The sequence below is a fragment of the Phyllostomus hastatus genome, unplaced genomic scaffold, assembly GCF_019186645.2.
Source record: "Phyllostomus hastatus isolate PE091 unplaced genomic scaffold, TTU_PhHast_1.1 phas_contig_86, whole genome shotgun sequence".
Lineage (NCBI taxonomy): Eukaryota > Metazoa > Chordata > Mammalia > Chiroptera > Phyllostomidae > Phyllostomus > Phyllostomus hastatus.
This window is the reverse complement of record NW_025333977.1, coordinates 80928490-80943385: the sequence shown is the minus strand read 5'-3', so window position 1 is coordinate 80943385 and position 14896 is coordinate 80928490.

Sequence of the window (14896 nt, the reverse complement as noted above, 5' to 3'; positions counted from 1 at the left end):
CGAGCTGCGAACCAAAGTGTCACAGGTTCGATTCCCAGCCAGGGTACATGTCTGGGTTGCAGGCCATGACCCCCAGTAACCGCACATTGATGTCTCTCTCTCTCTCTATCTCCCTCCCTTCCCTCTCTAAAAATAAATAAATAAAATCTTAAAAAAAAAACCCTAAAGGATTTAACCTCCACCCCAAGAAAAATATTATTGGAGTAACTGTAAAATAAAGTAAGATTTCAAAAAGGTAATCACTGAAAATTTTCAGAATGGAAAATGTAAGGCCTTAGTTTGAAAAGACTCATATGACTTGTACAACAGAATAGATGAGGGAAACTGTATCTAGACCTATTAAATAAACATTTTAGAGCACTAAGTTCAAAAAGCAAAAGATAAAAGTTTCCAGAGGATAAATGCAGGTCAAGCAATGAATGTCAGACTAAATTTTCCGAGTAGTAGCACCGGATGAAAGAAAAGAATAGAGTAGAATTTTTAAAGTGTTGAAGAAAAGAAACACTCAGGTTAGTAAATTTTACTATCGACTAAGCAATGACACACAAAAGCACATTCTAACAATCGAGAACTAAAATTCTAGCTTAGACCAATGCTACTCAAACTGCCAGTCAAAGAGTAGTTTATCTAGATGAGATAAAGAGCTTATACAAGTATGTAATTCAATACACTGCTTCTTTTATTGAGAAAATCTTAGAAAAGAAAAAAGGTCAGCTAGACTAAACTGTATATCTACTAAATCAGTTGATTTACACTGGGAAAAAGCCTTATCTCTCTTTCCTCCTCCCCTCCTCCCCTCCCACAAACTTATAACAATTTTTGGACCACACTTTGAGTAGCACTGCTATAGATTCTATCAGTATGGGATGGGTGTGAGGTGGAGATGCACAAGACCATAGGAACATGATCCACACCTGGGAGATCAGCAATCGTCTGTGCTCCATGTAGAAAGTTCTGTCAGAGATGGAGTCGCTGCCATTCAAGGGGCTCTGAGCAAGCATTGAAGGAGCAACCAGATTATAAATGCCAGTGCCCTCAGAAAACCAAGATGCTTCTGAAGAAGAATGAGTACACGCTGCCTGGGGGAGCTGCTCCCCCCCGCCCCCACCTCCAGGCAACATTACAGTGAGCAGGGTGGGGCTAGGTACTGACCTTGGGTCTGGTGCAGTAGTGCATGGAACCACACACAGTGATGGCAGCTACAGTGCGATGCAGGACCAGCTGAGCTGCTCAGCACTGGGGCCTCGGGGCACACAGACCTGGCTGGTCTGCCCATGCACCCCTGCTGTTACAGAACCAGCCGATGGTGCTCTGGAAGAGCCATGGTGTTTGATTGCACACCACAAAGTAGTGTGACTTACAGGGCAACAGTTTTGTGAAAAAAGAAAGGAGTTGTTTATTTAAAGATTATACAGATTTGGAATAATGGCAGATCTCCACCATTAAGTCCTGCTCCCTTTAAAAATACCCCAAAATAAATAGTCCTGCCTCCCTCTGCCAAACCAGGCCAGTCTCAGAACACACCACTCAGAGTTACGTCTTTCAGAAAAGTACAAGTCTGCAGCTCAACATTTCGGGTCACAGTTCAGTTCCAAGCACCTCTCATGAGTCAGGTTGGCCAAGCAGGTCCCCATGCAGCACCACCAGCTCCGCTGCTGATCCTTTCCAGGCAAACCTCCCCACCATGTGGCAGCCTTCTCTGCAGTCCTGGGGGCTGACCTCTCTGCAGACCTCCTGGCTGGCTCATTCATGGGCAGACCCACAGGCAGACCTCTAGGCAGACCTCCCAGGGGACCTCCTCTGACCTCAAGGCAGTCGGCTCTAATTTAAATGTTCAGCTCAGAACTTCCTGCCTGACCTAATACTCAGCTCTTCCTATTAGTGCATTAGTGCCCACCATTTATGTCAGCTCCCAGGTGTCTTTGACTCTCTTTTGGCTGCCATCTTTCCTCAGGGCAAGAGTTCCCAGAGACACATGGGAATCTGAGGAGAGCATCTGCCCCCCTGGCTGTGTCATATGTCACAGCACGGTCTCACAGTCACATACACAATTTGCCCCAGACAGCAGCCCTCTTCCCTTCAGGAAGGCACAGCTATTATTTCACCTTTGTTATGCAATGAGTATTAAATTCTGTGCTTTCCCTCTTCCCTTCTCCCAACTTGTGAGGGCCAGAAAGTGAACTGGAGGCAAAGATTTTCAAAGAACAGAAGGAAATGGGAGGAGAATAAGAAACAACATGGAGAAAAATCAGGTACACCCCAAACAAACAAGAAACTCATCATCCACAACAAATGACATCTGTCTGCAAAAGCGAACACAGTTACACAGACCTGAACAGAGCAAGGACGATGGGCCAGGTAGAGAAGGTGGAAAGCCCAGGGGCCTAGCAATGGGCAACATTGGGAAAACAAGGACTTAGCCCCCAGGGTGACCTTTCCTCCCCTAGAATATTGCTGGTCATGCAATTTAGACACCCTGACCTTGCATGGTTGGGACTCGCCCCTGACCTTTCCTTTTCTGGCATGTTAGTCATGAGGGTTAGACCCCTTTAGATGGAAGAAATGAGGGGATGGAGAGTAGTGGTTAAACATTATGCCCCCAGGGAAATGAGGTTCTGCCCCCGAATCAAGTATATCTAAGTCTCAGTTGTGTTTTAGCCTGTGTCCAGGCCCAGAAAAGCAGCAAAACCAGACGGGGGGATGCCAGGGCTGCCTCAGGACCAGCTGCACTGACTAATGACCTCCTGCCCTGGGGTGACCAATCAGTGGAAACTGCAACCGTGAGGGAACACACCTGTAAAGCTAATGAATATTCTACTGAGATCCTCCTCTGAGACCTTCCCTGAAATCCCCACCCTTTAAAGCCCTGAGGATGGGGGACGCAGCCCTCTCTCCCTTTGGGGAATACCTCTTCGCCTCTCCCATTCTCCTCTACCTTTCCCCAAGGAGAGCTTCCTTTACCCTTTGGGCTCCTGAACTCCAAGGGCCCTTCTTTTGCCCCTGTGACTTGTTTCCTGAGCCCACTTCTTCTACCACTCACTTCTTTTACCTCTGCAATTTTATAAATAAATTTTCTCTTTTAGTTTGAGTCTTGGGTCTAAATTCTTTCCTAGCCAGAGGTTGCTGAACCAAGGTCTGGTCTCACCAGACTAGTGGTGAGATACACTCACACAGAAGCTGAGATACCCACAAGGAAACTTTCATGACAGATCCTGGACTTCTTTTTGGGGGATTATTGTACAGAGAAAACCAGGGATGGGGTAGGGTTGGGTGGGGTAAGGTGGGGAGGGCAAGGGAATGAACCTTGTATAGATCTGGAGGAAGAAAACTACGTAAAACTTTTGAAAATCCCTAGTGATACAATAGGAGCTTTGCAGGGAGTTTGCAAAAGCCTTTACCAATAATATGCAGAGCTAGTCTCCAAGAGATGAAAGGTTATAATAATTGCTAGCAACTTTTTTACAGTATTTATAAAACTAAATATAGCAATCAAAATATCCATGATTACAAGCTGAGATTTTGCCAATATATTATTTATCTTTGATTGTATTACTTCATGGCTAATATTTTTTAAGGAAAGTCTTCTTGCTGAATTTTAATTCTGCAACTGAAATATAGGACAGCTACAAAAGCGGAGAACAGAAAATTATTCATAATTGGACATTTTAATTGTTTTAAAATTGTACAAAAGAAAAAAACTAGAACAAGTACAGGCAAAAAATTGAATTCTTTTTTTATTTTTAAGTCATTTTTTAATTTTTCAATCATAATTGACATACATTATTATATTAGTTTCAGGTCTATACCCTAGTGATTAGACATTACTGATTCTCTGAAACCATAGAGTCATTAGAATATTATTGACTTTGTTCCCTATGCTGTACCTAATATCCTCATGACTATTCTGTAACTACCAATTTTTACTTCTTAATCTGTTCCTTTTTTGCACCCATCCCCCAAGTCCTCCTCCCTTCTGGCAACCATCAAAATGTTCTCTCTATCTATGAGTCTGTTTCTGTTTTGCTTCTTCATTTATTTTTATTGTTTTTTTAGATTCAACTGTTGAAAGATAAGCATTTATTGCAATTTTATTGTTCATATTTTTATCTTTTTTTCTTCTTAAAGGAGACCAGTCCTTTAACATTTTATGTAATACTATTGGTTTGGTGACGATGAACTCCTTTGGCTTTTTCTTATCTGGGAAGCTCTTTATCTGTCCTCTGATTCTAAATCATAGCTTTGCTGGGTAGAATAATTTTTGTTGTAGGTTCTTGCTTTTCATCACTTTGAATGTTTTTTGCCAATCTGTTCTGGTCTGTAAAGTTTCTGTTGAGAAATCAGCTGACAGTCTAATGGAAACTTCCTTGCAGGTGATTAACTACCTAACTACTTTTCTCTTGCTGCTTTTACGATTCTCTCTTTGTCTTCATGCTTTGGCATTTTAATTATGATGTGTCTTGGTGTGACCTCTGTGGGTTCATCTTGTCTAGGATTCTCTTCACATCTGGACTTGTATGTCTACTTTCTTCACAAGGTTATAGGAGTTTTCCATCATTTAAAAAAAATACATTTTCAAATTCTTGCTCTTTCTCTTCTCCTTCTGGCACACCCATGATGTGCATGGTGGTATGCTTGAAGTTGTCTCAGATGCTCCTTACACTATCCTTGTTTTTTTGGATTTCTTTTCTTTTTGTTGTTCTGATTAGATGGTTTTGCTTCCTTATATTTGAAATTGCTGATTTGATTCTCAGCTTCATGTACTCCACTGTTGATTCCCTGTAAAGCATTCCCATTTCAGTTAGTGTGTCCTTTACTTCTGACTGGTCCTTTTTTATGCTGTTGAAGTTCTCACTAAGTTCATTAAGTATCCTTATAACCAGTGTTTTGAACTCAGCATCTAGTAGATTGCTTGTCTCCATTTTATTTAGTTCTCTTTCTGGAGTTTTGTTCTGTTCTTTTATTTGGGTCATGTTTCTTTGTCTCCTCCCTTTGGCAGCCTCCCTGTGTTTGTTTCTATGTATTATTTAGAGCTGCTATATCTCCCAGACTTGGTAGAGTGGCCTAATGTAGTAGGTGTTCTGTAGAGTCGAATGGCACAGTCTCCTGGATCATCCAAACTGGGCACTTGAGAGGCCCCCCTGTGTGGTCTGTGTATACCCTCCTTTTGTGGTTGAGCCTTGATTGCTATTGGCATGTCAGTGGGAGGGATTTACCCCCAGACCCATCACCTGCAAAGACAGGCTGAGACTACCAACCTCTGATCACTATGGAGGATCAGCTGTGCAGGGGCTCTGGTGCCTGCTGAGTCTGTCTCTTGGGTGTGCCATTTGTGAGGGTGGTTGGGTGGTGGTGCTTTGATGTGGCCTGAAGCTGTCCACTGGGTGTGCTGGCTCTGGGACCTTCTGGGAGGTACAGGCCAAGGTCAGCTGCTACCTGTGTTCTTCCTGGAGCTACCCACATCATGAGTTACAAAGCAATCTGTAGATGGCTGCTACTTATGCTGGGCTTGGAAATGCCCAGACAAGGCCAAACTGTGATCCAAGGCCAGCTGTTGTTAGTTCTGGGCCTGGGGCCACTTAATGAGAGGTATAAGGCACACAGACCAGATGCTGCTCATTTCAGAGATTTTAAGAAAATCTGAAGTATGAGCCAAGACAAGTCATTTGTATGGAAAAACCATTGGAAACAGCTCAGGTGGGGCCCTAAGTTGGGATCTGGGCCTCAGGGAATCACCAGAGCAAGGCAAACTGTGAACCAACTTGATGGAGTCTCAGATATATTACCTGCCCACAGGCTCTGTTGGGTGGGGTGTGGTCATCAAAGGAACCATGGCCTTTGCCAGCACTTCTGTCTGGGATAAAGCTGCCCCACAAACTCTCACCCTGATGCAAGACAGTTAAGTTCCTCCCCATATGCCCCTGGTGCCTTTTGAGCTGCTGCCCCAGTGCTATAACTCAGAGGGAGTAAATTTGAGTAAGTTTGTGAACAGGTCTTTTAAGAGGAACTGCCTGGAACTTCAGAAGCTCTCCAGCTCCTTCAGCCTCAATCCCTACTGGTTTTTACAGCCAGAAGTTGTGGGAACTTCTCTTCCTGGCACTGAAACCCTTGGCTGGGGGACCTGGCTTATGACTGGGATCCTACCCCTCGCTCCTCAGGGGGAACCTTTCCTGCCAAGATATACCTCCCAATTTTTATCTACCACGTGCAGATGTGGGACCAGCCTGTTCTGCATCTCTGCTGTTCCTACCAGTTTGAATGAGACTTCTTCTTTAATTTCCTAGTTGTAAGACTTCCATCAAGGCAGGTTTGTGGTGGTTCTGAATGATGGTTGTTCTGTAGTTTAGCTGTAATTCTGATGTAGTTGTGGAAGGAGGTGAGTGGTGCAATTACCTATGCCATCATCTTGACCAGAAGTTCCTGAATTCTTCTAATGGGAATATTAGACAAGGATAATTAAACAACCTTAAAAAGTATGATAAATAGGTAACTGGAAACAAGATGGCTGAAATAAGACCTACCATCACAACAGTATAATAAGTGTAAATAACAAATATTGAATAAAATGATAAGTTTCTTATATTGACAAAAAAACAAAACCAAATAAGACAACGAAGGGGTAAGGTTCAAATCTATCAGAGAGCTCTGTATGTTATCTTTCTGACAAAATTTAAAATAAAAATATGTAGCTTTTTCACTTCCTATAAATTATTTATTGGAATCAAGAGGCAGATGAGGAGATAAATATCCAGAGTATAAGGAACTTTAGTATATTACCAAAACATATAGCTAACTCAAAAGAAATAAAGGCTAGGCAATTCACTGAGGGCGGAATGGAATTCCATAGGAAAAAAGAAAAGGATTGATGGTGTACTTATATAGTGGCTTGTGAATTACATATGACTCTTCCAAACACAGATGGACCATCTGGAGAACACCCACACTTATGTAATAGTAATTAAATTTGGCTACCTTTGATATTTTGCTAGCATTTGTTCTTATACAAACCACAGATTTACATTAATTTTTTTATGTTGAAATCATATTTGTTAAGGTAGGAGGATAGAACATATTTTACTTAACAGTTTGTTATCTCGTTAACTTTAAAATATTTAGACATATTCCCACTGCACTCTCACTTGGGCCCCTCACATATTAGGAATAAGGTGGAAGAATAATAAAAGAATATCATAGCAGGCCTTTGTACGTATTGTGGAAGACAACATTTACAGAGTTGTCTTTGTACAGCTACAAGTATAGTAATGGTTAAATGATGTATTAATTTCCAATTGTTGCTGTAACAGAGTACCACAAGCTTAGTGGCTTTATAACAACACAAATCTACTGTCTCATAGTTCTGGAGGTCAGAAGTCCAAAATAGCTTTAACTGGGTTAAAATAAAGGTTTTGGCAAGGCTGTGTTCCTTCTGGAACCTCTAGAGGAGAAACTTCTTCCTGGCCTTTTCCAGCTTCTAGGGGCAGCCTGCATTCCTTGGTTCATGGCTCCTTCTTCTTTCTTCAAAGGCAGAAGTGTAGCATCTTTCCGCTCTCTAACTCTGACTCTTCTTTTTCCTTCTTCCCTTTACAAGGACACTTGTGATTAGATTGAACCCACCCAGAGAATCCAATTTCAAGCTCATTGACTTAATCACATTTGTCAAGTCTCTTTTGCCATAAAAAGTATCATATTCACTGCTCTAAGGGTTTGAATGTGTACATCTTTGGGGAGGACACTATTCTGGCTACCACAAATGGAGTGTGGGAATGGGAAGGCAGGTGGAAATTAGAGGCCTTGAAAGAATATTTTCACTTTAAAAAAATATCACTTTGTGCTACCATTTAATTGTTCTTGCCAAGAATGTATTACTTTTATAATAAGTATTTGCAAATATATTTTGATCCCTCAGTCATTTAAAATTATTTTTTATTGATTTTTTCTATTTTTTTTATTTTAATCATTGTTCAAGTACAGTTTTCTCCCTTTTTTATTGATTTTTAGAGAGAGAGAGGAAGGCACAGAAAGAGGGAGATAGAAGGAGGGAGAGAGACACAGAGAGAGAGAGAAACATTGATTTGTTGTTCTACTTATTTATGTATTCATTGGTTGATTCTTGCATGGGCCCTGACCAGGGGTCAAACCTGCAACTTTGGCTTATTCTTACCAACTGAGCTAGCTACCTGGCCAGGGTCCTTAGTCATTTTTTTTTTATTTCTTTCTATAAAAACAAAATTTTATATCATGTACCTCTTTGCCTTGTAGAAGCATTATTTTGATAGCCTTTTAAAGTCATTTGTTTAAATAATCCAATTTAATAGAGATAAAAATTGGTATATATAAAGCATAATTTTATTACCTAATATTTATATTTGAATAAAAGGAAATCTCTTGGAAGTATAACAATGGAATAAAACCGTAAATAAAGCAAAAAAATGCTCAAGAAGTATTTTATTATGTCACTTCTAAAAAACTAGTTCCAATCTGAGCATTGGGTCTTACTCATTAATACTGATAACTTAGGGGCCAAGAAGTTAAGTTGTTATTTGCTTCCAAATAGACCTAAGACAAATATTAAATTAAATACCTGATGACACATTCCTGTAAGAACTTAATTCTTTTAGCAGCAGCAATAATTTATTTCCCTCTATTTCTGATCCTCTTATATCAAGTAAACCAAATTTAGGAGTTATAAAACCTCATTTTGAAACAGAGGTTATTTAATATATGTCCAATGGACAAAGATAAAAGCAGCCTGCTCTCCATGTCGCTGTCCACACCCCTTCTCCCAGAAGCTTCTCCCAAGACATTCTAATGGTTGGGGTGTCCTGAAGGCCTCAGGATGGAGGTGTTCTACGGTAGAGAGAATGATTTACTTTTGAAGATGGAGGCATGGCTGCTTGTATTCCCACTGCCACTGGATCTGGGGTTCTACTTTAGGAGAATTAGGGTTTCTAGATCAGCTTGTGGTGCAAGCTCATTCCCAGTTTATTCTCTCCAAGATTGCTACATCACCAGCAGAAATTCAGTTATGTTTTTCCATTCTTAGGACAAATTTGTTAGAAGTAGGGCACCACTTCCTACAGGTTTAATTGCTTTATCATGTTCAGCCAAGTAAAATATAGAAACACTAAATAACAAAAAGATAATATCTACTTCCTTTTCTCGATTCACAGCATTGATTGTCTAAACATTTCCAACCGTCTCATAACCCTTTTTCTTTTCCAAAGGTGAAATAATCATAACAGTATTGTTTTTTAAGTATATTTTATTGATTCATAACAGTATTCTTTAAAAAATTTCCCTAGACACACTTTCAAATCATATGAAACTACTCCAAAATCCTTAGCAGCATATTAAATAAGTAAGGAGAATTAAAGCACACAAGGAAGAAAGATCACTAATAAGAAAGTAGTCACAGAAACATAATTTAGATAGATATAAATGGAGCATAAACTATCTCAAGGAAAATATATTAATATGGGACTTCTGACTTTTAAAATTCTTAAATTCAATGTATGGAGTACCTGAGCTTTTATGTTTCATGAACATAATCTGTCACAAGTGACCAAAAGAAACAAGGATTTTAATAGAACAGATGGAAGAAAGTTGTTATAAAATGGAGCAGCTACGAAATGCAAAGGTTCTTCAGCTTCTAGTGTCTTTTTATATTTTGCTGCCACCCACAAGTTAAATAACATCATGATTTATTTTAAAATAATGCTTTTGAAATAATAACTTTTCCCCCTAATCCAGTACAGTGGAGATTAATGAAATGATCAAGTTTAAAAGTATTTCAAAGGAGGAACTAAAACAATTTGTTGATGGATTGTAAGAGATGAGGAAAAGTAAAGAATCAAAGAACAGGAAATTTTGACCAACTCTCCCACTGAAGAAGACAAGGAGAAAATCTAGAAATCATCATCATCATCATCATCATCATCATCATCATCATCATCTGCTGGAAGGTATTAGAGAATTTCAGAGTAATGAAGAATTAATTGGCCAAGATTCAGAAAAATAAAGAGACACAGACTGGCAAAGCTGGCTCTTGAAACTTCTTTAACCCTAGAGATATTGATCTAGAAGGGCAGCAAAGTAGTGTTCTTACAGTTTCTCGGGGTGGACAGAGGTAGGAAGAGAAACAAGAAAATAAAACTATTCTTCACATAGACTGCAACCTAGCTTTTAGGCAGCTGGTAGCTTAGGAAATCTGTCCTTAAAATTGGATTAAGATGATTCCAGATTGCTCAAGTTTACAGATTCCTGGCACAAGTAAATGAAAGTCTTCTCAGGAGATAAAACCATAAAGTTCTCAAATTATTTCTATAATTTGAAAAACAAAACATGATGCCTTGTATGAGAGAAAACTGGACTTCACAGAAAGAACCAATAGAAACAATAGATAATAGAGATTTACCCACAGCCACTTTAAAAATAGGAACTATGAAGTTTATAGTTTATAAACTTTAGGAACTTTATAAAAACAGGAACTTAAAGTTTATATATAAGTTCCACTTTCACCACTTATATAAGTTCTAAAAGTGGAACTTAATATATTGAATGAGGCCATATTATTAAAGTGCTTAGAACGAAGCCTGGGTGTTAAGTTAAGGGCTTGACCTTGACTATTTACTATGGATGTGACCACTGAGGTCTGACATTGATATATGGTAAAAAAAATAGGAACTATTTTTAAAGTTCTGAAACCTCTGAAAAAAATCAGAGACTTTAAAATATTCTTTTTTATGTTTAAAATGACAAAAGTGGAACTCTAGAAATTATAAAAATGACAAGAATCAAAGACATTTTAGAACTATATATATTACTTTCCAGTTTTTTATTAAAACCTATATCCTCTTATAAAAGATAGCATGATTAAATATGTAATTTGGGAATAGAAATTTTAAGTCACTGACATGATAAAACCATTATGATTCAACAGAACATTTGTTACTCCCTCAAAAATGTCCACTGAAAATTGAATGAAATTGCAGACAGCTTCTATAACTGACAATTTTAATGTTTCATATTCTTTTACTAGAAAGTTATGCAAAAACCATTTTATTAATTTGATGCTTCCTGAGACATTTACCGTGATTCCATTTGGCTATTTTTAAAATTTCTTTCCTGACTTTAGTAACTATGGCATTTAGGAGACCAGATGATACCTGTCTCTTTTCAGAATACTTTGCCTGTATGTTAGTTTTTAGCCAAGGTATATGACTTGCCTTTTCATTCATTTCAGTTTATTTCTGAATTCTCTATTTTTGTTGACTTCCCCTTTCCAGTTGTCACTCATAGATAAAAATAACAGAACTGCCTCTAAAGTAGCATGTGTGGGAGGAGGGGAGAAGAGAATTGCATTTATTACTGAAGTTGACAAAATCACCACCAAAGATTCACAGGCAGGGTTGGGGTGGTCTGGAAGGGTAATGAGAAGGCTCAAATATTAATTGAGAGGCTGGTCATAAGTTTGGAGGGAGAGGAAATGAGTGATGGGACTCCCAGATGTCCTTCTTTTTTCTAACGCCATGGGAAAAGTGTTCTTCTCTTGCCAGTGTTCCTCCCCTCTCCATGTCAATTTCTCTTTGGGGTGGGGTGGGGTAGGGGGATGTGGGAAGAGGGTGTAGTGTGGATAGTCCCCAGGAGGAGGATTATCCACGCAGCAGATGCTGTGAGGTACCACTTGACTCCCTTCAATGAAGGACTTTATTGTTCCAGTATTGTTGGCAGTTTACAATGACTTATGGATCGTTTCACCTGAGGTCATGCTCCTTCCCTGAGCTATATCTAATGACTGGTAGATTTAGGAGTATTAAGATATGGCATTTCAGCTCAGCAGGGGACATCTCCAAAGCGTTCAAACTCCAGATTTCCCCATGGGGTTAGCTGAGCCTGTTGTGGACTTACCTGAGAGTTTGATGTCTCCCTCTGCCCACACTAGTTTCTGTCTCTTCAGTTCTATGAGAGATGACCCAAGGTTACTCCTTAATAACCATTCTTCACACTAAACTCTGTTTCAAGGTTTGCTTTCCAGGGTACCTAACCTATGACCATCGACTTCAGATTTCTCTGAAATGAGACATTGAATCTATCTTCCATTCATTAATCCATCCATTTATCCATCCATCCATCCACCCATTTAGCTCTTTACTATTTTTATTAAACCATCTTGGGATCTCAGAAGATTCATTATTCTTCTTTTCAGTAATATTCCTTCAGGTTGTAATATCTACACTATCCATCCAGAAGCCACTTGCTTTGTTTAACTAGTTTCTAAAAGATATAAATAAATGTGCAATGTTTAGCATGTCAGCATACTTTGTGATCAAATTCTCAAAGGGCAGCTGTCACTGAATTTGCTAAATGAATTTATGAAAACATTAACTTTGGTTTCACCAAATTATCTCCAGGGGGCAGCAGAGAATGCTCTTATGGCAAATATGATTCGAGAAGTGCAGTTTCTTTTTCTCTTTCTCTCTGCCTCTCTCTTTCTTCAAAACAGACAAACTATGCAGTTGTAAGAGTGCCCAACTGGAAGAAAGAGTGAGTGAGTGAGTAGATGACTAGATTTAGAAAGGGTCAGGGATGTGGATGATGCATTGGAGACAAGACAGAATAAAAATAATACCTAGTAAAGCAATTAGCCACATAACTAAGAAACAGACTTTGGAGTGAAATTTCTTGGGCTTGAATCCTTTCTCCATCACTTAATTAGCAGCACGATTGGACAATTTACTTAACTTCTAAACTGAAAAAATAGGGATAACCAGGATATTTACTTTATATATTGAATGAGGCCATGTTATTAAAGTGCTTAGAATGGAGCCTGGGTGTTAAGCTAAGGGCTTGACCTTGGCTATTTACTATAAATGTGACCACTGAGGTCTAACATTGATATTGGGTAAAAGAATATGTGATTACTAATTTCTTTGACCTGGTTTTACTTTTTATTTGATATATGCACATATTTTACTTTCAAACATCTATTTCTAAATTGTTCTCTTTGTCCATTCTGTGAATTTATTTTGAAAAATAATGATTAACTCTCATCTAGTATATGTTTTGTCTAACTTTTAAAGGAGAATTATGGAGGTGACACAACATCAACTGTACTTTAAAAGTGAAAATTTTCAAGGTGATTATCAATGATACAGTAGAATGTAAAAGTAGATCTATTCATTTTGTGGGCTCTTTTAAGTTACTCACTAGCACATTTAGTGATTGTACGTGGAAGGAGATCCAGGATTTCAGATGAGTTGTCTTCAGAGCTCGGGTCTACAAAGTTTGTAGAGAAGTGAACTGGAGAACAGGAAAAGAGGACATGGCCAGCAGAGTGGCCACTTTTTGCAGCCATTGAATAATGGTGTCTCCGAGGCAAATCATTAGCCTTGCATCTGTAATCACTGTGCTATGAAGGCAGAGAGGGGAGTACAATAAAGAACTGAGTGTGAGTTCCTTGAAATTCTTCACACTGCTAGGCATTTTTCTTTCACCTCTTTGAAACTGTTACATTAGTACTTGGGCAACAGCAGGATGGGGTAGATTAAGGGGGGACTTGGGACAAATGTTCAGTAGCATCTTTGTGTGGGTATGTATGTGTGTGCACACTGTGGAAGGGCACACAGTTCAGAGAGTTTACAGAAAGTACAAATGACAAAGTACGTAGGTGCTGGCCCATTTTTGCAAAGATACACATCCAGAAAATTGAGCTAAGGCATTAGAGGCAGGCAAGTCCTTGAGTTCTCACCAGTCAGGACTCAGATTCGGGAGGTGATAGAGCATGAACTGGAAGATAAGGGGTCAGTAATAGCAGGTCCTTAGTGTCTGGGCTGTGAGTGTTCAAGATCCATACAAGCTTCCACGTGAAAGGGAAGTGTGCCAATGCAAGAGAGCAATGTCTTCTAACTGGTTTGAGGTGTGGCTGAGTCTGAATCTGACATTGGAGACAACAAAGTGCATCTAACTGAAAGACAAAAAAAGTGTACTTCAAAAACATTCACAGGCAGATAATTTTTTATTAAGTCAATTATGCACATTTGGGGGCATTTTGTCTTAAAGCAGCTCTAATTTACTAAGGATCACCAAAACTCACCAAGTCGTTTTGTTTTGGCCACCACAGCATGAAGTGCAGTCACTTTGTGTTGTTACTCTTTTGTGTGCTCTGATTCTTAATTGGTAGTATTGCAGAGGGCTTGAAAGACTGGTAGAGGAAAAGTCTGGGATTTTTGGTTTGAGCTGTACCACTTTCCTGGTCTCGCTCTGCTCTCCTGCTCTGCTTCTTGAGCCTGGTGCCCAAGGGACACAGACAAGAAATATATGGGTCCTTTAGTTGTTTCAGAGATGTGCATGTACTAGAGAAACAACTTTCTCTTTTGTTATGTTGACTTTCATGGCATATCTTGGTGGATGGTTATGCTAACAAACACTCAGTCCCTTTATTGTTCTTCCAAACACCTGCCTCCTCAAGAAGTAAAGGTGGGAGCTGAGAGGTTGGCAGTGGGACGGAGGTGATAAAGGAGGTGGGGAAGAAGTTGCATCCTGCCAAATCTGCTTAGAGATTTCTATGGTTTTTGATACCATTCACATGATTCTTAAACTGCTGATTGCAGACTGTGGTCTGACCTGAGATGAGTACATGGGGAGTTGCCTGAAATTTCACATGAGAGGAGTTGGGTGGAAAAAAACAGGGGGCTGGCAAACATGAAATGTGAGTTTTACTTTCAGCTGTGTCACCAAGTCACTCTGAGACATTAAGCAGGTCATGTAGCCCTTCTGTGCATTAGTTCTGGCTGTCACTGAACAGGCATTAAAATAAATGATCAGCAAGAAATTTTGATGACATGAGAAAACACTCATGTAAGTACAATATAAGTGGAACAAAACAGGTTACTGACTTGAA